Source organism: Tamandua tetradactyla, chromosome 13 (assembly GCF_023851605.1).
Source record: "Tamandua tetradactyla isolate mTamTet1 chromosome 13, mTamTet1.pri, whole genome shotgun sequence".
Taxonomy (NCBI): Eukaryota; Metazoa; Chordata; class Mammalia; order Pilosa; family Myrmecophagidae; genus Tamandua; species Tamandua tetradactyla.
The window spans coordinates 21,757,521-21,782,858 of NC_135339.1; the positions used below are offsets into that span (position 1 = coordinate 21,757,521).

The 25,338-nt window shown below is 39.5% G+C and overlaps 1 protein-coding gene and 1 pseudogene across 7 annotated transcripts in view; both read right to left on the bottom strand.

Moving 5' to 3' along the window:
- KAT6B (lysine acetyltransferase 6B) overlaps positions 1–25,338 on the bottom strand; it is a 240,861-nt gene that overhangs the window by 159,950 nt on the left and 55,573 nt on the right. The gene's annotated exons all lie outside the window — the stretch shown is intronic.
- On the bottom strand, positions 1,678–24,312 carry LOC143653685 (UV excision repair protein RAD23 homolog B pseudogene; annotated as a pseudogene). Its single transcript, XR_013161478.1, has 2 exons — positions 4,932–24,312; positions 1,678–4,606 (listed from the first exon to the last, which is right to left on the bottom strand). The product of XR_013161478.1 is annotated as a UV excision repair protein RAD23 homolog B pseudogene (transcript).

Here is a 25,338-nt window from a genome sequence, read left to right on the forward strand (position 1 = left end):
GGCCAACCAAAGACTCCCTAGAGAGATTCAGCTAGGAAGTTCCTTGAGGGGACCAGCGAAGTTTCACCCAATTCTGAGTCTTCCATAACATTTAGTACATTTTTTATACATAGAATATACTTCCCAAGTATTTGTTCAATTAGTTACATCAGAATTATTTTTGCTGTTACTACTTGCCTTTTAAAAGAAGTTCATTTCTAATACATTTAAACTTAATAAACTTGCATCTGTATTAAGGATTTATCTCTTTAGGTCTAATGGCAAGATTACCCATTATCAGCTTCAGATTTAACCAGTCTCAACTTTCCAATCAAATACCAAAAACAATGAGAGTCCTAGAATGACATTACACTAAATGGAGATGTTCTACAGGCTCTAGAGTTGTGCTATACAATATGGTAGCCACTAACCACATATGACTACTTAAATTTAAATTTTAGGGAAAATTTAAAATTTGGTTCCACAGTTGTGGCAGTCACATTTTAAGTGCTCAGTAGCCACATGTTGCTAGTGGCTATTATAACGAACAGCTCAGGTATAGTGCATTTCCATCATCACAGAAAGTTCTTTTGGATAGTGATGCTTAAATGCACTGTAAATCTTGAAAAACTCAAAGAATTCTTAGCTTGCAAGTAGTAAGTATCAGATCATAAAAGTACCATAATTAAATGTAAAAATACACCGCTCCTTTAATTACTCACACTGATGAGGAGAGCTTTTAAAATAGATTAGTCTCATAACAATGAAAAATATGAACAATGCAAGTCTCATATCTCCAGTTGCCAAAATTAATATGCTATGCACAGGGCAATGCATTCTTGGAGTTATATGGATCCCCTCTCTAGCAGATAAAACTTTTGGTTAATGATCATTTAGTGAACTATTTTTTTTTAATCGTTATTTTATTCTCCTGAGACATTATGCATGATCCATGATAAAACATACAGATAATACAAAGTCCAAAGGCTTGTCATATCATGTTTATGAAATAAACACATGAAAAGTAAACTACATAACACTGTGGGGAGAAATCATGGTTTCACTTATTTTCATAACAGACAGGTTACGAGTGCATGACATAAAGCTTAAAAAACCAGCACCAAATTGTGTAAGAGACTATGCAGAGATGCAGATGGCAAAAGACTATGCAGGGAGAAATCTGTGCGATTTCATCTTCTTACTCAGTATCAGTTGGTGGGGAAAAACCCCAATATTAGTACTTTAAATAGTCTTGCTTATATTCAGGCAAAATACATTTGGAAAATTGAACAAGTATATATCTGTTCCTTCTTGTCTCCTGAGTCGTGTGCTGTGTGCTCTGTGTCTGTGTGACTGACTCAGTAGGGCCACTTACCCCCAGCCATCAGCTAACCAGCCATCAGCTACCCAACACTTCTTTATGATCAAATAATAATGCCAATGAAGGAGATGCAAAAGAAAAAAATTGAGATGAAAAAAAAATCCAAGTAAAAGCCAACACTGCTCTTAAGATTTTTCTTTTAATACGCCATATGATATCTTGATTGTATATTTTCCAAAAATACTTTCCAGCTGCAGCTTCCCAATCATTCCAAAAGATTTTTTTCCAATGCTATAAAAGGTACTAGATATGGTTCTGTCCACTTCTTTTTTAAAGAAATACTATTGCTTTCAATGATCATACATTCTCACCTAGGAAAGAAAAACATTTACAAATACCAGAAACCCAGTTTTGAAACATTTGCATTACTTTTGAACTGAATCAGTATTTTGTGGGTTTTTAAAAAGGCAGCAATTTGAACTCATGACTGGCTGATGTGAAACACATTTCTGCTGCAGGAAGAAGAGGGGAGTGAATGCTGCTTTTCTCCATTGGCCCCAAAAGTGCTCGGTTCACATAGTGATACATCAGAAGCAAACAGCCAATGGTTGTTTTAAAATTTTTACTGCAATATAACAATGAAGTAAACAGTAATAAGATGCCTAGCATTTTCTCCCCCAAAACAAACAAAAAAAATGTAAACAGGAAAATAACTCTGCCTATACTTGTACAGCTTCCCAAATCATGTTAGAAGGGTCTCATCACATTCGATGATCGAGAATTTTAAAATAACAGTAATTATTTTCATTTTAAGAAAAGTTACCCCTTCTTCCCGACCCTCATGCCCCAAGTATTTAACATGAAAGAACGGGCCTCCTTCCACATTAATTTCATACTTATTTGAAGCAGTATTAATAATCATCAATAATTCGGCATTTCTGTTTAAGCTAATCCGAAAATTTTCCCAATTTCACAAGGCCATTATCCAGTGTTGCTATGAAATAGAGACTATAGATTCTAGGTAGCAAAGATTCTTTCTGAAACCAATGTTAAGTCAAAGAAATATAAAGCAGGGCATTACACTAAGTTTCTGGATCTAGTGCACTAAAGAGAGTAAAACCTAGGAAAAGTTACTTATTTTATAGAAGAAATAAAGACCTGCAAAAGCTGATTTTTGGTTGTATACTATTTTACACACTGTGTGGATCTGCAGCATCTGCTAATAAGCAGACATGCACTGTATTTATTCTTGCTCTATGTCCTAGATCCTTCCCTCCCCACGCCCAACAACCTACTACCTTATACCAAGTATTGTGGACATAAGCCCAAATTATCCCAGACAATCCAATGAACAAAGTGAGTGTAATGCACTGATGTAAAGTGTGAGATAAAAAAAGTCCTTTTCAATCTTTATCAAAGTTCTGCTGTAGAAGAAGATTGGTGGCCAAATTCTCATTCTTCTCACAAGCAAAATATGCTTGTATCACAAGTCCTTCAGGAAATCCTAATGCCTTTAACCTTTCTATAGCATCTTTTTCCTGAGGTGTCACTTGAATGTAGTTCACATGACCATTTCCAGCTTCTGCAATTCCTCCACTGCCACCTCCACCCCCTCCTTCCTTGACTACCTGCTTCTTGAACTGGTTCATTTAACATCTGAATAAAACGCTCCTGGTATTGGCTAATTTGCTGAAGTAATTGAGGATTCTCTTGACCTATCTGCTGTAGCAATGCTGGAAGCAGAGAAGGATTCTGGTGAATGATTTGTCTCATCTGTTGGAACTGAGGTTGATTTCCAAAAAAATTAAGCAGCTATCCTCCAAAACTCGTTGTAGTTGTGGTTGTGGTTGTAATTGATGCAGCTGCAGCCACTGATGAAGACTGAGGAGCCCCAGTATTAGCTGCTTGAGCAGGGTCCACCACAGCCTGACTTTCTCCATCTCCTAGGATTCCCATCAAAAGTTACTCCACTGCTCTGTCAGGGTTGTTAAAACTAGTTTTCAGGGCCACAATTACTTGCACTCGTTCATAGCCCATTGCCATGATCTCAGTTACCATATTCTCGCAAGACTGCCCTGTCAAAAGTGTACTGTTGCATCTTCAAAAAGATTTGACTGAGAAGAATTTCCTGATGTGCTGTCAGTTGATGCTGGGCTAGCAGTTGTTGGTGTCTCTGCTGGCTTTTCTGTAGGTTTCTCCTGTTCAGCTGCACTAGCAGGTGCACGTTCAGAAAATGCTGTCCTTGAAGCTGGGGTGATGGATGTAGGTATGGAAGTGAGAGCCAAAGCTGGGGCAGGGGTCAGGGCCTGAGCCACAGATGCTGCTGTGGAAGAAGTTATGGCAGCAGTAGTTGCAGAATTTGATTGCTGAGTTGTAGCTGGGGCTGGGGATGTTACTGCTTTTGGCTTAGTCACTACAACCACCACAAAGTTTTTCTCATCAATTTTATATTCTCTGAGAGCAGTATCATCATTAAGAGTTTTGCCTGCATAAATTAATTTTGACCTGTTACCAGAAAGGGCTCTTAACCCCTTTTCAGATTCTTTCTTCTCTTTCAGTGCTTTCACCGTCTCCTCCGGGTGGATGTAGACCTTGAAGGGCTGCTGCTGGAGGGTCTTCAGGGTGACCTGCATGGGGCTGCTGTGCTCTTCCGCTGGTGGGACAGCTCGGACGCTGGCACTGGGCAGGGTCTGTGGCCTGGTCGGGACCCAGGAAAGCTGCGCTCCCATGCTACGCTCCCACAACTGCCCCAGCGACTATGGCTTTCCCGAGAGCTCAGGAAGCAGTGCTTCCTCACGCGTCCGGAGCCAGCCCCTGGGTCTCCAGCGGGCGCTAGGGGCTCCGAAGGACGAGCGGAGACTCCGCTAGCTCATCACAGGAGGGTCGCCGCCATCGTCGTGACTGGCCGCACCGCGCGTCCGCTCCCCCACCCTAGGAAACTAATTTTTATATAACCCTTATGTCCTAGGTGGTGCAGTGTTGTAAACACCTAAAAAATTTTTTAACCCAGGGATTTCAAAATGTATGTATAAAAAAAACAACACTCAAGTCTTCCAAAAGATCAGAATCTGGGGTATATAAATTTAAAAAATGGAAATATCTATGTGGGATATCTTTATCTCTACTATCTCCACTTAAATGCCAACATTCCTTAACAGATAAAATACACATTTAAGGAAATTCAAGCAAGAGAGCCTCTTTTCCTTTTATGGACTTCTAGGAACATTGAAGCTCTGGTTCAGCAGCACATGGGTAAAAGTCCCAGGCACAAAGCTCCAGCTCCCCAGACAGAAAAGTGTTCTTCCCCTAGAGTGGAAGAAATGCATAAGTAATGAACGGGTAAGAAGTATACAGTGAAAAAAATATCAAAACAGAGGTGGACAATGATGAGAAAAGGAATCCTATAAATAGATGATAAGTCATCCAACTCAAGGTAAGGAGCCAAACTAATTACATAAAATATGATCTTAAGCTCTAAATTCTATACATTTTTGGTACATACTAGTGACTTTCTCACTGAACTGGTCACCACACTGTATAATAAATTGAGCTTTAATTATCCAAGGTCATTTACCAGTTCTTACTGAAATATGCTAAAGGACTACTCAAGCAGGTCACAAACACCTCCTACCTTGACTCTATAGGCTCAGTTTTCTGCTGTGTTCTAAGGCCAATCACTTCCTACTAAAGGAAAGGTCATAAGAAATACATCCCTGAAATACTGCCAACAGGGAAGCTGGAGATGTTGAGGGTGACCAAGAATTGGCACCCTGGCGACATTAACTTTAACTTCCATCTCACACTAAAGCAGTTTACACCTGACACCATAATCCCTGAAGAGCTGTTTATCAGTATGAATCAAACTGCATTTTCTCCTTTGTGCACCTACATGTTCTACAAGAAGGCAAAGAATCTTCAGATCACAATGGATAGAACCTTACTGGGCTCACTGACCTTGACATCACACCAAACAATTTCATGTGGTAAAAAATGTCATCAAGGTCAGAAAAAAAAAAAAAGGAAAAAATTTCCCTTCCATTTTATACATCCATTATTTCAATTCCAATGCCAACTATTTGTAATCTTTTTATAAACTTTCATGAACTCAAGTGAAACAATGTTTGAGTCACTGTTCCAATAGCATATAAAGTATAAGGAATACATTATCATATGCATACTATCATTCACTGAAATTTTAATTTAGCTGTTTTTAATTTCTTAAAAACAAAAAAGGTCATCAGAAGGGTATTACATGTTCCTGATTCTCATACAGACTTCTTAAAATTTAGAAGAGAGTATGTAGAACAAAAAAAATTAGTACATCAATCTTCAGGAAAATTGTTTAAAAAGCAAAACAAAACGTTCTAACCTGAGTTTATCAGGCCTTTTAACACCTATTTATTTATTTATTTATTTATTTATTTATTTTTACTGAAACGATCAGGGAAGAAATTAGCTTCTGTGCTGGTTTGAAAGGAAGTATACCCTCTAGAAAATCCATGTTTTAATCAAAATCCCATTTCATAAAGGTAGAATAACTCCTGTTCAATACTGTATGTTTGAAACTGTAATCAGATCCTCTCCCTGGATGATGTGATTTAGTCAAGAGTGGCTGTTAAACTGGATTAGGTGACATGTCTCCACCCATTTGGGTGGATCTTGATTGGTTTATTGGAGTCCTATAAAAGAGGAAACGTTTTAGAGAATGGGAGATTCAGAAAGAGCAGCACCACAAAGCAGAGAGTTCACGACTCAGCGACCTTTGGAGATGAAGAAGAAAAATGCCTCCTGGGGAGCTTCATGAAACCAGAAGCCAGGAGAGAAAGCTAGCAGATGATACCGTGCCATGTGCCTTTCCAGATGAGAAAGAAACTCTGCGTTCGCCATGTGCCTTCTCACTTGAGAGAGAAATCCTGAACTTCATCGGCCTTCTTGAACCAAGGTATCTTTCCCTGGATGCCTTTGATTGGACATTTCTATAGACTTGTTTTAATTGGGACATTTTCTTGGCTTCAGAATTGTGAACTAGCAACTTATTAAATTTCCCTTTTTAAAAGCCATTCCACTTCTGGTATATTGCATTCCAGCAGCTAGCAAACCAGAACAGCTTCTTAAAGAAAGAAAATGTTAAAAATTAAGCAATTTCACAAAATATTCATCTAATTCAAATCCAGAACACAAATTACTATGAAATATATCTGGGAAAATGTGGCTAATGTAAAGAAAAAAGGCTCTAACAAAGAAGGGTCCTTCCCAGATTACATTAGTATTCACAAGGTAGAACAATTTGTAATACTCAGCATTAGTCTCATATACAGTAATACCTTTAACTAATAAGAGAATATGCCATGTCACACTTTTTTTTTTTTACAAAACCTAATTACCAGAGGCTAGAATTGAGAGGCACAGGGATAAGTTCCAGGATATCAGATATGAGGATGGCTATAGAAAAGTCAAACATGCAAAAAAATATAAAATGTGCATCAAATATAAAAATATAAAATGAAGCTAAAAGAGAAAGGCAGCAGACCAGGGTAATAGTAACAGAAAGAGGAAAAATAAAAGGGATCTCTGCTCAAGCCTCGAAGGGATAATAAGAGGGGAAGTCTTGAAGAATCCACCTCTTAGTAAGTTAAAGAGATTCCTGACTCCTACAGCCACTGCAGATATAACCAGGTCTTGGCTTCAGGCAGAGGAGAAGAGAAGGTTACTTTTGCCTTTCTTCTTCCAGTTCATATCACTTACAAAGAGTATACTTTAAGGCTACTTAAAGGACACAGAAAGAAGCCTGAGTGTGACAGAAAGGTCTCTGGTACCTAAAGCCCCACCCCCAACTGTGTGCTAGCTCATGAAATGCCTCGAACATAGGGTTTAACACATAAATTCTGGATGAAATGGCAAAAAATTGATTTCAGAATCATCAATTAATCAGAAAATATCAATGAATAATATCAGATTCGTGTGTTCTAAAAGAGGGAAAGGCGGCAGAGAATAGAAGGTATGGAGAGGCCAGAGGCAAACGGAGCAGGCAAAGTAGTGGAAGCATGTGCACTACTGAGCATGTGCACATTTGGGGCTAGTAACTCAGTTTATACAGGCTATCTCATTTGAGCCTCACTGTAACCCTATGGCTGATGGAGAGCGTAAACTGGGAAAAACTCTCATGTAAATGTCCACCAAATTTTAGGAAAATAACCCTCTTCAGTTCAAAGCCAAACTTTAAAACAAACAGGAGATATCAGAGATACCTAGCCTCCGTCAAGGAGAAGGGTAAGGTTTGCCTGAGGAGCTAGCAATTCGAATTCTAAGTATATATCCAAGAGAACTGACAACACATGTCCACATAAAAACTTGTACACAAATGTTCATAACAGCATTATTCACAATAGCCAAAAACTGGAAGCATCCCAAATGTCCATTAATTAATGAATGGACAAATGAAATTTAGTACATCCATACAACAGAATGAAGTACTGATGATACATGCTACAATGTAGAATCTGAAAAAAATATTAACTAAAAGAAATCAGATGCAGAATACCATATATTGTATGACCATTTATATAAAATGCCCAGAATAGGGAAATCCTTAGAGACTGAAAGTAGATAAGTGGTAACCAGAGTCTGGGAGAAGAAAGGTTACTTCTGGGGGTGATGAAAATATTCTGCAATTAGATGGTGATGATGGTTATACAATTTTGTGAATATACTAAAAAAAAAAAAAACAACACTGAATTCTTTTAAGGGTGAGTTTTATGTTAAGTGAATGGTATCTTAAAAGAGAAGATTTTGATCTCGGGGTTCGCCCTTATGAAACTTGTTCCTGAAAAGGATAGGCTAAGCTTACTTAAAATTAGGCCTGTTAGGTTCATGTGTTGTGGTTCATGTGTCGACTTGGCCAGGTGGTGGTACCTATTTGTTTGATTGGGCAAGGGCTGGCCTGTCTGTTGCTACGAAGACATTTCATAGAATTAAATCATGATCACGTCAGCTATATCCACAGCTGATTCCATTTGAAATCAGCCAAGGGAGGTGTCTTCTGCAATGAGAGATAGTTAATCTAACAACTGGAAGCCTTTGGAAGGGACAGGTTCTCTTCCTGCTTCGGTTGACAAGCCCTTCCTGTGGAGTTCGTTCAGACCCTCCTTTGGAATCATCAGCTTCACAGCATGCCCTACAGATTTTGGATTCTACGTTCCCATGGTTATGTGAGACACTTTTATAAATTTTAGATTTACAAATATTTGCTGTGGATTTGTTTCTCTAGAGAACCCTAACTAACACCACTTGGTACTCGGAGTGGTTATTAAGAAACAGAATCTTAAAAATGGGTTTTTATGATTGGTTTTCTATTCTGACTGAACTCTAAGGCACTAAGGGTTTCCATAATCAGAATGATATTGCCAATCCATGGGGTGAGTTGGCAAAAGAAACAGTTAAAATATCACCACTCAGGACTTTCGAAGAAGATGGTGGCTTAGTAAGACGCACGGGACTTACTTTCTCCTCCAGAACAGCTACTAGGGGAGTAAAACGATACAGAACAGCTCCCGGAGCCGCGACAGAGATCAAGAAGACAGCGTACCCCATTCTGGAACGGCTGACTGCCTGGGAGAACCTGATCCGGTGAGATCGCCGAGGGGCGCGGGCTACCACGGGCTGGGGCGACAGGCGGTCCCCTCAAGCCGCGGCGGCTGGCGCCCCCCCCCACGCATGACTCCCCAGACCAGCTGAGAGAATTAGATCAGAGATCCCGAGGCCACGGAGAACGGTGACCAGGGTCCCTTCCAAACACGTGGCTTCCCGGTCCGGCTGAGAACGGTGCACTCCCCCGGGCAGCGGCGGCTGGCGCCCTCCCGCCACACTTGGCACCTCGGGCCGGCTAGGAGATTCGGATGGGCGCTCTCCCGGACTGCGGCTGCGGCGGCCGGCGACCCTCCCTGTGTACGGATCCCTGGGCCAGCTGGGAGATTCGGACTGGCACTCTTCCAAGCCGCTTCGGATGGCGAACCTCGCCCACGGCGAGAGTTTTCCAAAAGGACCCAGAGCACCTTTTACTGGTGGGACCCACAGACAAACGAGTGCCACGAGCGCCACTTACTGGGCAAGATAAGAAAAAACAGAACCCAGAGATTTCACAGAAAAATCTTTCAACCTGTTGGGTCCAACGCCCAGGGAAATCTGACTAAATGCCCAGACGCCAGCAGAAGATAACGGACCACGCTCAGAAGATTGAAAATATGGCCCAGTCAAAGGAATAAACCAATAGTTCAAATCAGATACAGGAGCTGAGACAACTAATGCTGAATATACGAACAGAAATGGAAAACCTCTTCAAAAACGAAATCGATAAATTGAGGCAGGACATGAAGGAGACATGGGCTGAACAAAAAGAAGAAATAGAAAAACTGAAAAAACAAATCACAGAACTTATGGAAGTGAAGGATAAAGTAGAAAAGACGGAAAAAACAATGGATACCTACAATGATAGATTTAAAGAGACAGAAGATAGAATTAGTGATTTGGAGGATGGAACATCTGAATTCCAAAAAGAAACTGAAACTATCGGGAAAAGAATGGAAAAATTTGAACAGGGTATCAGGGAACTCAAAGACAATATGAACCGCACAAATATACGTGTTGTGGGTGTCCCAGAAGGAGAAGAGAAGGGAAAAGGAGGAGAAAAACTAATGGAAGAAATTATCACTGAAAATTTCCCAACTCTTATGAAAGACCTAAAATTACAGATCCAAGAAGTGCAGCGCACCCCAAAGAGATTAGACCCAAATCGGCGTTATCCAAGACACTTACTAGTTAGAATGTCAGAGGTCAAAGAGAAAGAGAGGATCTTGAAACCAGCGAGAGAGAAGCAATCCATCACATACAAGGGAAACCCAATAAGACTATGTGTAGATTTCTCAACAGAAACCATGGAAGCTAGAAGACAGTGGGATGATATATTTAAATTACTAAAGGAGAAAAACTGCCAACCAAGACTCCCATATCCAGCAAAATTGTCCTTCAAAAATGAGGGAGAAATTAAAACATTCTCAGACAAAAAGTCACTGAAAGAATTTGTGACCAAGAGACCAGCTCTGCAAGAAATACTAAAGGGAGCACTAGAGTCAGACACAAAAAGACAGAAGAGAGAGGTATGGAGAAGAGTGTAGAAAGAAGGAAAATCAGATATGATATATATATATACAAAAGGCAAAATGTTAGAGGAAAATATTATCCAAACAGTAATAACACTAAATGTTAATGGACTGAATTCCCCAATCAAAAGACACAGATTGGCAGAATGGATTAAAAAACAGGATCCTTCTATATGCTGTCTACAAGAAACACATCTTAGACCCAAAGATAAACATAGGTTGAAAGTGAAAGGTTGGGAAAAGATATTTCATGCAAATAACAACCAGAAAAGAGCAGGAGTGGCTACACTAATATCCAACAAATAAGACTTCAAATATAAAGCAGTTAAAAGAGACAAAGAAGGATACTATCTACTAATAAAAGGAACAATTAAACAAGAAGACATAACAATCATAAATATTTATGCACCGAACCAGAATGCCCCAAAATACGTGAGGAATACACTGCAAACACTGAAAAGGGAAATAGACACATATACCATAACAGTTGGAGACTTCAATTCACCACTTTCATCAATGGACAGAACATATAGACAGAGGATCAATAAAGAAATAGAGTTCTGAATATTACTATAAAGGAGATAGACTTAACAGACATCTATAGGACATTACATCCCACAACAGCAGGATACACCTTTTTTTTCAAGTGCTCATGGATCATTCTCAAAGATAGACCATATGCTGGGTCACAAAGCAAGTCTTAACAAATTTAAAAAGATTGAAATCATACACAACACTTTCTCGGATCATAAAGGCATGAAGTTGGAAATCAATAATAGGCAGAGTGCCAGAAAATTCACAAATACATGGAGGCTCAACAACACACGCTTAAACAACAAGTGGGTCAAAGAAGAAATTGCAAGAGAAATTAGTAAATACCTAGAGGCGAATGAAAATGAAGACACAACATATCAAAACTTATGGGACGCAGCAAAGGCAGTGCTAAGAGGGAAATTTATTGCCCTAAATGCCTTTATCAGAAAAGAAGAAAAGGCAAAAATGCAGGAATTAACTGTCCACTTGGAAAAACTGGAGAAAGAACAGCAAACTAATCCCAAAGCAAGCAAAAGGAAAGAAATAACAAAGATCAGAGCAGAAATAAATGAAATTGAAAACATGAAAACAATAGAGAAAATCAATAAGACCAGAAGTTGGTTCTGTGAGAAAATCAATAAGATTGATGGGCCCTTAGCAAGATTGAAAAAAAGAAGAAGAGAGAGGATGCAAATAAATAAGATCAGAAATGGAAGAGGAGACATAACTACTTATCTCACAGAAATAAAGGAGGTAATAACAGGAGACTATGAACAACTTTACGCTAATAAATACAACAATTTAGATGAAATGGAAGGGTTCCTGGAAAGACATGAACAACCAACTTTGACTCAAGAAGACATAGATGACCTCAACAAACCAATCACAAGTAAAGAAATTGAAATAGTCATTCAAAAGCTTCCTAAAAAGAAAAGTCCAGGACCAGACGGTTTCACATCTGAATTCTATAAAACATTCCAGAAAGAATTAGTACCAACTCTCCTCAAACTCTTCAAAAAAATCGAAGTGGAGGGAAAACTACCAAATTCATTCTATGAAGCCAACATCACCCTCTTACCAAAACCAGGCAAAGGTATTACAAAAAAAGAAAACTACAGGTCAATCTCTCTAATGAATATAGATGCAAAATCCTCAATAAAATTCTAGCAAATTGTATCCAACAACACATTAAAAGAATTATACATCATGACCAAGTAGGATTCATCCCAGGTATGCAAGGATGGTTCAACATAAGAAAATCAATTAATGTAATATATCATATCAACAAATCAAAGCAGAAAAATCACATGATCATCTCAATTGATGCAGAGAAGGCATTGGACAAGATTCAACATCCTTTCCTGTTGAAAACTCTTCAAAAGATAGGAATACAAGGGAACTTCCTTAAAATGATAGAGGGAATATATGAAAAATCCACAGCTAATATCATCCTCAATGGGGAAAAATTGAAAACTTTCCCCCTAAGATCAGGAACAAGACAAGGATGTCCATTATCACCACTATTATTCAACATTGTGTTGGAGGTTCTAGCCAGAGCAATTAGACAAGAAAAAGAAATACAAGGCATCAAATTGGAAAAGAAGAAGTAAAAGTATCACTGTTTGCAGACGATATGATACTATACGTCGAAAAGCCGGAAAAACCCACAACAAAACTACTAGAGCTAAAAAATGAGTACAGCAAAGTAGCAGTCTACAAGATCAACATTCAAAAATCTGTAGCATTTCTATACACTAGTAATGAACAAGCTGAGGGGAAAATCAAGAAACAAATCCCATTTACAATTACAACTAAAAGAATGAAATACCTAGGAATAAATTTAACTAAGGAGACAAAAAACCTATAAAGAAAACTACAAAAAACTGTTAAAAGAAATCACAGAGGACCTAAACAGATGGAAGGGCATACCATGTTCATGGATTGGAAGATTAAATATAGTTAAGATGTCAATTCTACCTAAATTGATTTACAGATTCAATGCAATACCAATCAAAATCCCAACAACTTATTTTTCAGAATTAGAAAAACCAATAAGCAAATTTATCTGGAAGGGCAGGGTGCCCCGAATTGCTAAAAACATCTTGAGGAAAAAAAACGAAGCTGGAGGTCTCACGCTGCCAGACTTTAAGGCATATTATGAAGCCACAGTGGTCAAAACAGCATGGTATTGGCATAAAGATAGATATATTGACCAATGGAATCAAATAGAGTGCTCAGATATAGACCCTCTCATCTATGGACATTTGATCTTTGATAAGGCAGTCAAGCCAACTCACCTGGGACAGAACAGTCTCTTCAATAAATGGTGCCTAGAGTACTGGATATCCATATGCAAAAGAATGAAAGAAGACCCATATCTCACACCCTATACAAAAGTTAACTCCAATGGATCAAAGATCTAAACATTAGGTCTAAGACCATAAAACAGTTAGAGGAAACTGTAGGGATATATCTTATGAAACTTACAATTGGAGGCGGTTTTATGGACCTTAAACCTAAAGCAAGAGCACTGAAGAAGGAAATAAATAAATGGGAACTCCTCAAAATTAAACACTTTTGTGCATCAAAGAACTTCATCAAGAAAATAGAAAGACAGCCTACACAATGGGAGACAATATTTGGAAATGACATATCAGATAAAGGTCTAGTATCCAGAATTTATAAAGAGATTGTTCAACTCAACAACAAAAAGACAGTCAACCCAATTACAAAATGGGAAAAAGACTTGAACAGACACCTCTCAGAAGAGGAAATACAAATGGCCAAAAGGCACATGAAGAGATGCTCAATGTCCCTGGCCATTAGAGAATGCAAATCAAAACCACAATGAGATATCATCTCACACCCACCAGAATGGCCATTACCAGCAAAACAGAAAATGACAAGTGCTGGAGAGGATGCGGTGAAAGAGGCACACTTATCCACTGTTGGTGGGAATGTCAAATGGTGCAACCACTGTGGAAGGCAGTTTGGCGGTTCCTCAAAAAGCTGAATATAGAAATGCCATACGACCCAGCAATACCATTGCTGGGAATCTACTCAAAGGACTTAAGGGCAAAGACACAAACGGACATTTGCACACCAATGTTTATAGCAGCGTTATTTACAATTGCAAAGAGATGGAAACACCGAAAATGTCCATCAACAGAAGAGTGGCTAAACAAACTGTGGTATATACATACGATGGAATATTATGCAGCTTTAAGACAGGATAAACTTATGAAGCATGTAATAACATGGATGGACCTAGAGAACATTATGCTGAGTGAGTCTAGCCCAAAACTAAAAGACAAATACTGTATGGTCCCACTGATGTGAACTGACATTCGAGAATAAACTTGGAATATGTCATTGGTAACAGAGTCCAGCAGGAGTTAGAAACAGGGTTAGATAATGGGTAATTGGAGCTGAAGGGATACAGACTGTGCAACAGGACTAGATACAAAAACTCAAAAATGGACAGCACAATAATACCTAATTGTAAAGTAATCATGTTAAAACACTGAATGAAGCTGCATCTGAAAAAAAAAAAAATCTGACACGCAGAGATTTGTGGCATTGGCTAGTAAATCATGGGGTACCTAGAAATACAATAGAAGGGCAGTCTACTAAATTCTTGTTTGAGCTGTATAAACAAAGTGTTCTAGGTCAGCAAAGACAGAAGAGAGGTGTGGAGAAGAGTGTAGAAAGGAAGACTATGAGTAAAGGTAAAAAGAAGGAAAATTAGATATGACATAAAATCCAGAAGTCAAAATGGTAGAAGAAAGTACTACCCATGCAGTAATAACACTGAATGTTAATGGATTAAACTCTCCAACAAGACATAGTTTGGCAGAATGGATTAAAAAACAGGACCCATCTATATGCTGTCTATACTCAAAGGACATGAGGCCCATCTCTCACACCCTATACAAAAGTTAACTCAAAATGGATCAAAGATCTAAACATTAGGTCTAAGACCATAAAACAGTTAGAGGAAAATGTTGGGAGATATCTTATGGATCTTACAACTGGAGGCGGTTTTATGGACCTTAAACCTAAAGCAAGAGCACTGAAGAAGGAAATAAATAAATGGGAACTCCTCAAAATTAAACACTTTTGTGCATCAAAGAACTTCATCAAGAAAGTAGAAAGACAGCCTTCACAATGGGAGACAATATTTGGAAATGATATATCAGATAAAGGTCTAGGATCCAGAATTTATAAAGAGATTGTTCATCTCAACAACAAAGACGGCCAACCCAATTACAAAATGGGAAAAAGACTTGAACAGACACCTCTCAGAAGAGGAAATACAAATGGCCAAGAGGCACATGAAGAGATGCTCAATGTCCCTGGCCATTAGAGAAATGCAAATCAAAACCACAATGAGATATCATCTCACACCCACCAGAATGGCCATTATCAACAAAACAGAAAATGACAAGTGCTGGAGAGGATGCGGAGAAAGAGGCACACTTATCCACTGTTGGTGGGAATGTCAAATGGTGCAACCACTGTGGAAGGCAGTTTGGCGGTTCCTCAAAAAGCTGAATATAGAATTGCCATACGACCCAGCAATACCATTGCTGGGAATATACTCAAAGGACTTAAGGGCAAAGACACAAACGGACATTTGCACACCAATGTTTATAGCAGCGTTATTTACAATTGCAAAGAGATGGAAACAGCCGAAATCTCCATCAACAGAAGAGTGGCTAAACAAACTGTGGTATATACATACAATGGAATACTATGCAGCTTTAAGACAGGATAAACTTATGAAGCATGTAATAACATGGATGGACCTAGAGAACATTATGCTGAGTGAGTCTAGCCAAAAACTAAAGGACAAATACTGTATGGTCCCACTGATGTGAACAGACATTCGAGAATAAATTTGGAATATGTCCTTGATAACAGAGTCCAGCAGGAGGTAGAAACAGGGTAAGATAATGGCCAATTGGAGTTGAAGGGATACAGATGGTGTAACAGGACTAGATACAAAAACTCAAAAATGGACAGCACAATAATACCTAATTGTAAAGTAATCATGTTAAAACACTGAATGAAGCTGCATCTGAGCTATAGGTTTTTGTTTTGTTTTGTTTTGATTTTACTATTATTACTTTTATTTTTTTCTCTATATTAACATTTTATATCTTTTTCGGTTATGTTGCTAGTTCTTCTAAACCATTGCATATGTACTAAGAAATGATGATCATGCATCTATGTGATGATATTAAGAATTAATGATTGCATATGTAGAATGGTATGATCTCTAAATGTTGGGTTAATTTCCTTTTTTCCGTTAATTAAAAAAAAAAAAGAGAAGGGATAATTGGAGCTGAAGGGATACAGACTGTACAACGGGACTGGATATAAAAACTCAGAAATGGACAGCACAATACTACCCAGTTGTAATGCAATTATGTTAAAACACTGAATGAAGCTGCATGTGAGGTATAGGTTTTTTTTGTTTTGTTTTGTTTTGTTTTGTTTGTTTGTTTTTCTTTCTATTATTGTTTTAATTCTTATTCTGTTGTCTTTTTATTTCTTTTTCTAAATCGATGCAAATGTACTAAGAAATGATGAATATGCAACTATGTGATATTATTAAGAATTACTGATTGTACATGTAGATTGGAATGATTTCTAATTGTTTTGTTAATTCTTTTTTTAATTAATAAAAAAAAAAGGACATGAGGGCAAGGACACAAATGGACATTTGCACACCAATGTTTATAGCAGCATTATTTACAATTACCAAGAGATGGAAGCAGCCAAAACGCCCATCACCATATGGTTGGCTAAACAAACTGTGGCATTTACATAAGATGGATTATTATGCAGTTGTAAGACAGAATAAAGTTATGAAGTATGTAACAACATGAATGGACCTTAAGGACATTATGCTGAATGTGATTAGCCAGAAACAAAATGACAAATACTATATGGTCTCACTGATATGAACTGACATTAGTGAATAAAGTTGGAATATTTCCTTGGTAACAGAGATCATCAGGAGATAGAAATAGGGTAGATATTGGGTTAACTGGAGCTGAAGGGATACAGATTGTGCAACAGGACTGAATATAAAAACTCAGAAATGGACAGCACAATATTACCTAACTGTAATACAATTATGTTAAAACACTGAATGAAGCTGCATATGAGAATGATAGAGGGAGGAGGGCTGGGGCATAAATGAAATCACAAAGAGGGATGGACAATAAGGATTGAGATGGTATAATCTAGGAATGCCTAGAGTGTATAATGACAGTGACTAAATGCACAAATTTAAAAAATCTTTTTGCATGAGGAAGAACAGATGAATGTCATTACTACAGTGTGCTGAAAATAGATCGTAATTAATATTTTAAAATTTCAACTTATGTGTGAGACTAAAGCAAAAAATGTTTATTTGGAATAAATTTATACTTTGGTGCATCTCCTAATATAACTTATGTAGATAGTTGGTTGAACACCTTAAGTACATGGAACTTTCTATAGGACATGAGATTTTGTTGGTTTGTCCAGGTGATGCCCTGATGAATTCCAGAGGGATTTGATCAGTGAGTGGAAAAGTATTTGCAAAGTCCCCTTCGGGGAACAGTGAGAATGGGGTAGAACTCAACTTCCCCAAGTTGAATTCTTGATATTCTCACAAGCAGTGTGGACAACCAAAGCTATAGGCTGAGCCCCCAGTCTTGGGGTTTGTTCAGATGAAACTTAACCCCACAAAGGATAGGTCAAGTCTACTTAAAATTAGGCCTAACAGTCACCCCCAAGAGAACCTCTTTTGTTGCTCAGATGTGGCCTCTCTCTCCAGGCAACACAGCAAGCAAACTCACCACCCTCCCCCTCTCTACGTGGGACATGACTCCCAGGGGTGTGGACCTTCCTGGCAACGTGGGACAGAAATCCCAGAATGAGCTGACATTCAGCATCAAGGGATTGAGAGAAACTCTAGAATGAGCTGAGACCCAGCATCAAGGGATTGAGAACCTTCTGGACCAAAAGGGGGAAGAGTGAAATGAGACAAAGTGTCAATGGCTGAGAGATTCCAAACAGAGTCGAGAGGTTATCCTGGAGGTTATTCTTACGCGTTAAGTAGATATCACCTTGTTGACCAAGATGTGATGGAGGAGGAGGGAATTGCCTGAAAATGTAGAGCTGTGTTCCAGTAGCCATGTTTCTTGATGATGATTGTACAATGATATCACTTTCACAATGTGACTGTGTGATTGTGAAAACCTTGTGTCTGATGCTCCTTTTGTCTACCTTGTCAACAGATGCGTAGAACATATGCAATAAAAATAAATAATAGGGGGAACAAATGTTAAAATGAATTTAGTTTGAAATGCTATTGATCAATGAAAGGGAGGGGTAAGGGGTATGGTATATAAATTTTTTATTTCTGTTTTTGTTTTACTTTTCTGTTGTCTTTTCATTTCTTTTTCTGAATTGATGCAAATGTTCTGGGAAATGATCATGATGATGATATGCAACTATGTGATGATATTGTGAATTGCTGAGTGTATGTGCTGGGAATGTTGTGTTTCTTGTAATTTTTTTTAATTAATAAAAAATTTAAAAAAAAAAAAAAAAAAAGAGTTCTAGGTCAGGTAAGAGTCAAGGCCCCTTAATCAGTTTCCAGACTTGCGACAGTTTACAGACCCAGAGCCCCTTGAATGAAGGGGAGCCAGGTCACTTTAGGGGAAAACCCTGTTCCACTGCTACAAATTTATACCATTAATCTTCCTCCAAGCCTTCCCCAAGGAGACTGACAGCCTTTTACCAGGGTAACTGTGCACTGGGGAATAGGAAATGATCAGATATTTTGGGCATTATCAGAAACTGGTTCAGAAGTGACATTAATTCCAGGGGACCCAAAACATCACTGGTCCACCAGTCAGAGTGGGGGCTTATGGAGGTCAGGTGATCAATGGAGTTTTAGCTCAGGTCTGTCTCACAGTGGGTCCAGTGGGCCTTCAGACCCATTCTGTAGTTATTTCCCCAGTTCCAGAATGCATAATTGTAACAGACATACTAAGCAACTGGCAGAATCCCCACACTGGCTCTCTAACTTGTACAATGAGGGCTATTATGATGGGAAAGGCCAAGTGGAAACCACTAGAACTGCCCCTACCTAGCAAAATAGTAAAGCAGAAGCAATACTGGATTCCTGGAGGGACTGCAGAGATTACTGCCACTCTTAAGGACTTGAAGGATGCAGGGGTCATGATTCCCACATTCCCAATTCAACTCTCCTATTTGGCCTGTGCAGAAAACAGATGGGTCTTGGAGGATGACAGTGGATTATCATAAGCTCAACCAGGTGGTAACTCCAATTGCAACTGCTGTTCCAGATGTGGTATCATTGCTTGAGCAAATCAACACATCACCTGGTACCTGGTATGCAGCCATTGATCTGGCAAATGCCTTTTTTTCAATAGCTGTTAGTAAGGGCCACCAGAAACAGTGTGCTTTCAGCTGGCAAAGTCAGCAATATACTTTCACTGTGCTACCTCAGAGGTATATAAACTCTCCAGCCCTGTCACAATCTTTCCTCAAGATACTTTCAGCAATTCGGGGCACCCTGCCCTTCCAGATAAATTTGCTTATTGGTTTTTCTATTTCCGAAAAATAAGTTGTTGGGATTTTGATTGGTATTGCATTGAATCTGTAAATCAATTTAGGTAGAACTGACATCTTAACTATATTTAGTCTTCCAATCCATGAACACGGTATGCCCTTCCATCTATTTAGGTCTTCTGTGATTTCTTTTAACAGTTTTGTGTAGTTTTCTTTGTATAGGTCTTTTTTCTCTTTAGTTAAATTTATTCCTAAGTACTTTATTCTTTTAGTTGCAATTGTAAATGGAATTCGTTTCTTGATTTCCCCCTCAGCTTGTTCATTGCTAGTGTATAGAAATGCTACAGATTTTTGAATGTTGATCTTGTAACCTGCTACTTTGCTGTACTCATTTATTAGCTCTAGTAGTTTTGTTGTGGATTTTTCCGGGTTTTCGACATACAGTATCATATCGTCTGCAAATAGTGATAGTTTTACTTCTTCCTTTCCAATTTTGATGCCTTGTATTTCTTTTTCTTGTCTAATTGCTCTGGCTAGAACCTCCGACATGATGTTGAATAATAGTGGTGATAATGGACATCCTTGTCTTGTTCCTGATCTTAGGGGGCCTGTCACAATCTTGTCTGCAAGGACCTTGGTCGTTTCTCCCTCCCACAAGACATCACACTGGTCCACTATATTGATGATATCATGTTGATTGGACTTAGTGAGCAAGAAGTAGCAAATACTCTATACTTACTGGTCAGGCATTTGTATGTCAGAGGATGGGAGATAAATCCAACAAAAATACAGGGGCTTTCTATCTCAGTGAAATTTCTAGGTGTCCAATGGTGTGGGGCATGTCAAGATATCCCTTCTAAGGTGAAAGTTAAGTTGCTGCATCTGGCCCCAACTATGACCAAAAAACAGGCACAACGCCTAGTTGGTCTCTTCGGATTTTGGTGACAACATATTCCTCATTTGGGTGTGCTACTATGGCCCATTTATCGCGTGTCCAGAAAAGCTGCTAATTTTGAGTGGGGACCTGAACAAGAGGAGGCTCTGCGACAGGTCCAGGGTGCTGAACAAGATGCTCTGCCACTTGGACCATATGATCCAGCAGATCCAACGGTTCTGGAAGGGTCAGTGGCAAGTAGAAATGTTGTCTGGAGCCTTTGGCAGGCCCCTATAAGAGAATCATAATGCAGACCCTTAGTATTTTGGAGCAAAGCGTTACTATCTGCTGCAGATAACTAGTCTCCTTTTGAGAAACAGCCTTTCGCCTGCTACGGGGCCTTAGCAGAGACTGAATGCTTAACCTTGGGCCACCAAGTTACCATGAGACCTGAGTTGCCTATCATGAGCTATGGGTGTTGTCTGACCCACCAAGCCATAAAGTTGAGCATGCACAGCAGCATTCCATCATCAAATGCAAATGGTATATACGAGATAGGGCCAGAACAGGTCTTGAAGGCACAAATAAGTTACAAGAGGAAGTGGCCCAAATGCCCATGGTCTCCACTCCTGCCACATTACCTTCTCTGTCCCACCAGAGAAATGACCTCTTGGGGAGTTCCTCACAATGAACTGATTGAGGAAGAGAAAACTCGGGCCTAGTTTACAGATGGTTCAGCACGATATGCAGGTACCACCCGAAAGTGGACAGCTATAGCACTACAACCACTTTCTGGGGTGTCCTTGAAGGACAGTGGTGAGGGGAAATCCTCCCAGTGGGCAGAACTTTGAGTGGTGCAGCTGGTTGTTCATTTTGCTTGGACGGAAAACTGGCCAGAGGTGCGTTTGTATATTGACTCATGGCTGTTGCTGATGGTTTGGCTGGATGGTCAGGGACTCAGAAAGACCATAATTGGAAAATTGGTGACAAAGAGGTCTGGGGAAGAGGTATGTGGATAAACCTTTCTGCGTGGGCTAAAAACTTGAAGATATTTGTGTCCGTGTGAATACGTTTACTAGAGGGGACTTCAGTAGAGAAAGGTTTTAATAATCAAGTGGATAAGATGACCCGTTCTGTGGGTACCAGTCAGCCTCTTTCCCTAGCAACTCCTGTCATTGCCCAATGGGTTCATGAACAAAGTGGTCATGGTTGTAGGAATGGAGGTTATGCATGGGCTCAGCAACATGGACTTCCACTCACCAAGGCTGACCTGGCTACAGCCACTGCTAAGTGCCCAATCTGCCAGCACAGAGACCCACATTCAGCCCCTGACATGGCACCGTTCCCCAAGGTGGCCAGCCGGCTACATGGTAGCAGGTTGATTACACTGGACCACTCCCTTCATGAAAGGGGAAGTGATTTGTTCTAATTGGAACAGACACATGCTCTGGATATGGGTTTGCTTTCCCTGCATGCAATGCTTCTGCCAAAACTACCATCCGAGGGCTTACAGAATGCCTTATCCATCGTCATGGTATTCTACACAGCATTGCTTCTGATCAAGGAACACACGTCACAGCAAATGAAGTGTGGGAATGGGGACATGATCATGGAATTCCTTGGTCTTACCATGTTCCCCATCATCTAGAAGCATCTGGATTGACAGAATGATGGAATGGCCTTTTGAAAACTCAATTACAGTGCCAACTAGGTGGCAACACCTTGCCGGGCTGGGGTAATGTTCTCCAGGAAGTTGTGTATGCTCTGAACCTGCTGTATAATGCTGTTTCTCCAACAGCCAGGATCCATGGGTAAAGGAACCAAGCGATGGAAATGGGAGTGGCATCACTCACTATTACCCCTAGTGAACCACTAGGAAAATTTTTGCTTCCTGTCCCTGCAACCCTGAGCTCTGATAGTCTACAGGTTTTAGTTCCAGAAGAGGGAGTACTTCCACCAGGAGAACAACAATGATTCCACTGAACTGGAATCTAAGACTGCCACCTGGTCACTTTGGGCTAGTCATGCCCCTGGATCAATAAGCCAAGAAAGGGATTACATTACTGGCTGGGGTGATTGACCCTCACTGTCAGGGGGAAATAGGATTGCAACTACACAATAGATGTAAAGAAGGGTTTTCCTGGAATATATGAGATCTTTTAGTACTACCATGCCCTGTGATTAGAATCGATGGAAAACTGCAACAAATCAATCCAGGCTGGACTACCAATGGCTCTGAAACTTCAGGAATGAAGGTTTGGGTCACTCCACCAGGCAAAGAACCATGGCCAGCTAAAGTGCTTGCTGAGAATAAAGGGAACATGGAATGGGTAGTGGAAAAAGGTAGTGATAAATATGAACTATGACCACATGATCAGTTACAGAAATGAGGACTGTAATGCTGTTTGTTCATGTTATACTATTTAAGTTGTAAGATATCAAGTTTAAGAATGAGTATTACCCAACAACTTGCACCCTATTCTAGAGAGATTTAATGTGTTTCCGGTTATATGCAGGACAGTTGAGTATTGTTAGGTGAGGAAAAAAAATGTGTCTTTTATTGTTTTCTATTTAGAAATTAGGTATCGTTTAAGGTAATGAGTATAGCTGCCAAGTTGACAAGGGGTAGACCGCCATGGTCCGGTTCATGTGTCAACTTGGCCAGTTGGTGGTACCTGTTTGTCTGGTTGGGCAAGTGCTGGCCTGTCTGTTGCTTTGAGGACATTTCACAGAATTAAATCATGATCACGTCGGCTACATTCACAGCTGATTCCATTTGAAATCAGGCAAGGGGAGTGTCTTCTTTAATGAATGATGCATAATCTAATCACTGGGTGCCTTTTAAGGAGGATTCAAAAGAGAAAGGCCCTCTTCCTGCTTCGGCCGGCAAGCCTCTCCTGTGGAGTTTGTTCAGACTGTCCATCAGTAGTATCAGCTTCACAGTCTGCCCTACAGATTTTGAACTCTATGTTCTCATGGTTATGTGAGGCACTTTCATAAATTTTAGATTTACAAATATTTCCTATTGATTCTGTTTCTCTAGAGAACCCTAACTAATACAGAGTCACCCCCAGAGAACCTCTTTTGTTGCTCAGAGTGGCCTCTTTCTCTAAGCTGAAGTGAAGTGGCAAGTGGACTCACTAACCCCCTCACCCCACCCCACCCCCACACATGTGACATGGCTCCCAGGGGTGTAAATCTTCCTGGCAACATGGGGTAGAAATCCTGGGATGAGCCAGGACCTGACATCAAGGGATTGAGAAAACCTTCTTGACCAATAGGGGAGAGAGAGAAATGAGAAAAAATAAAGCATCAGTGGCTGAGAGATCTCAAACAGTGAAGAGGTTATCCTGAAGGTTATTCTGAGGCATTATATAGATATCCCTTTTAAGTTTATGGCGTATTGGAGTGGCTGGATGAAAGTACCTGAAAGTGTTGAGCTGTGCTCCCATAGCTTTGATTCTTGAAGATGACTGTGTAATAATATAACTTTTGCAATGTGCTGTGTGAATGTGAAACCTTGTGTCTAATGCCCCTTAGGTATGGACAGATGAGTAAAAAATATGGATATAGAATAAATAAATAATAGGGGGAACAAAGAATAAAATAAATTGGGGTAGATGGAAATACTGGTGATCAATGAGAGGGAGGGGTAAAGGGTATGACTTCTTTCTTTTTATTTCTTTTTCTGGGTATGGTATGTATGACTTCTTTCTTTTTATTTCTTTTTCTGGAGTGATGCAAATGTTCTAAAAAATGATCATGGTGATAAATACACAACTGTGTGATAATTTGTGAGCCACTGATTCTATACACCATGTATGGAATGTATGTGTGTGAATATCTGCCAATAAAAATGAAAGAAAGGAGGGAGGGAGGAAGGGAGGGAGGGAGGGAGGGAGGGAGGGAGGAGGGAGGGAGGAAGGAATGGAGGAAGGAAGGAAGGAAGAAAAAGAAAGGAAGGAAGGAAGAAAGAAAGAAATAGGTGTGAATGTCAAATCCATGGCATCGAAATGTTTCCCAGCCTTCTTGGAGACAGTACATTTTGAGTGAACAAATGTTTTTTTTTTCTTTTAGAGGTTCAATAGATACTATTCTTCCCACTTTGCAGATGAGAAGACTGAGGCTCAGTGATGAAGTCAAAGGTCCTAAATCATATAGTTAGAAAGTAGAGAAGCCAGGACTAGCCCCAAACTTTATTCTGTCTTTGACGTACCATTTTGCCTAACTGAGGGAGAACAAGTGGAGGCTGGTCCACAGAGGCACATATACCTTCACCACGATTTCATTAAAAAAATTTTTTTAAACAAGTTTGATTTTGCTGTAAAGGGACTAAAGTCTTAAAAACTTAAACATTTATACGTATTAGATAAAAAGGACCTTGTAGATAAAAATAAATTGTCCTTCCATACACTTACAACTGCTCTAATAGAAATAAATATGAAGAATTGGCCCATTTCCTGGTCTTAATTATTGAATATCTGCATTCCTAGGGACCTGTCCTCTTCCCCAACTATAATCCCTCGCAGGCTCCTATCCCTTCATCCCCTACAACTTACGTTAGAAATGTCTCAACACTTCAGTCCATCCTCTAAACCCACATGGACACTGCCCTACACCTAAGACCCCAGTTATCTCTTTACTTCAATTATTCTGTCATTCCCTCCTCTCATCTCTCTACCCTACAATCAATATTTTGCACTTCTACATTTTATGCATCTATAATACAAATCTTTACTCCCCAGCTCAAAAATCCATCCACAGAATAAAAACTAAATTCCTTCAGTTGACACAATTCTGCCATCTTTACAGCTTTACCTTTCTTTACCCCACACCATACATTCTTATTAGCCATACACTACTAACTACTGCCCAAA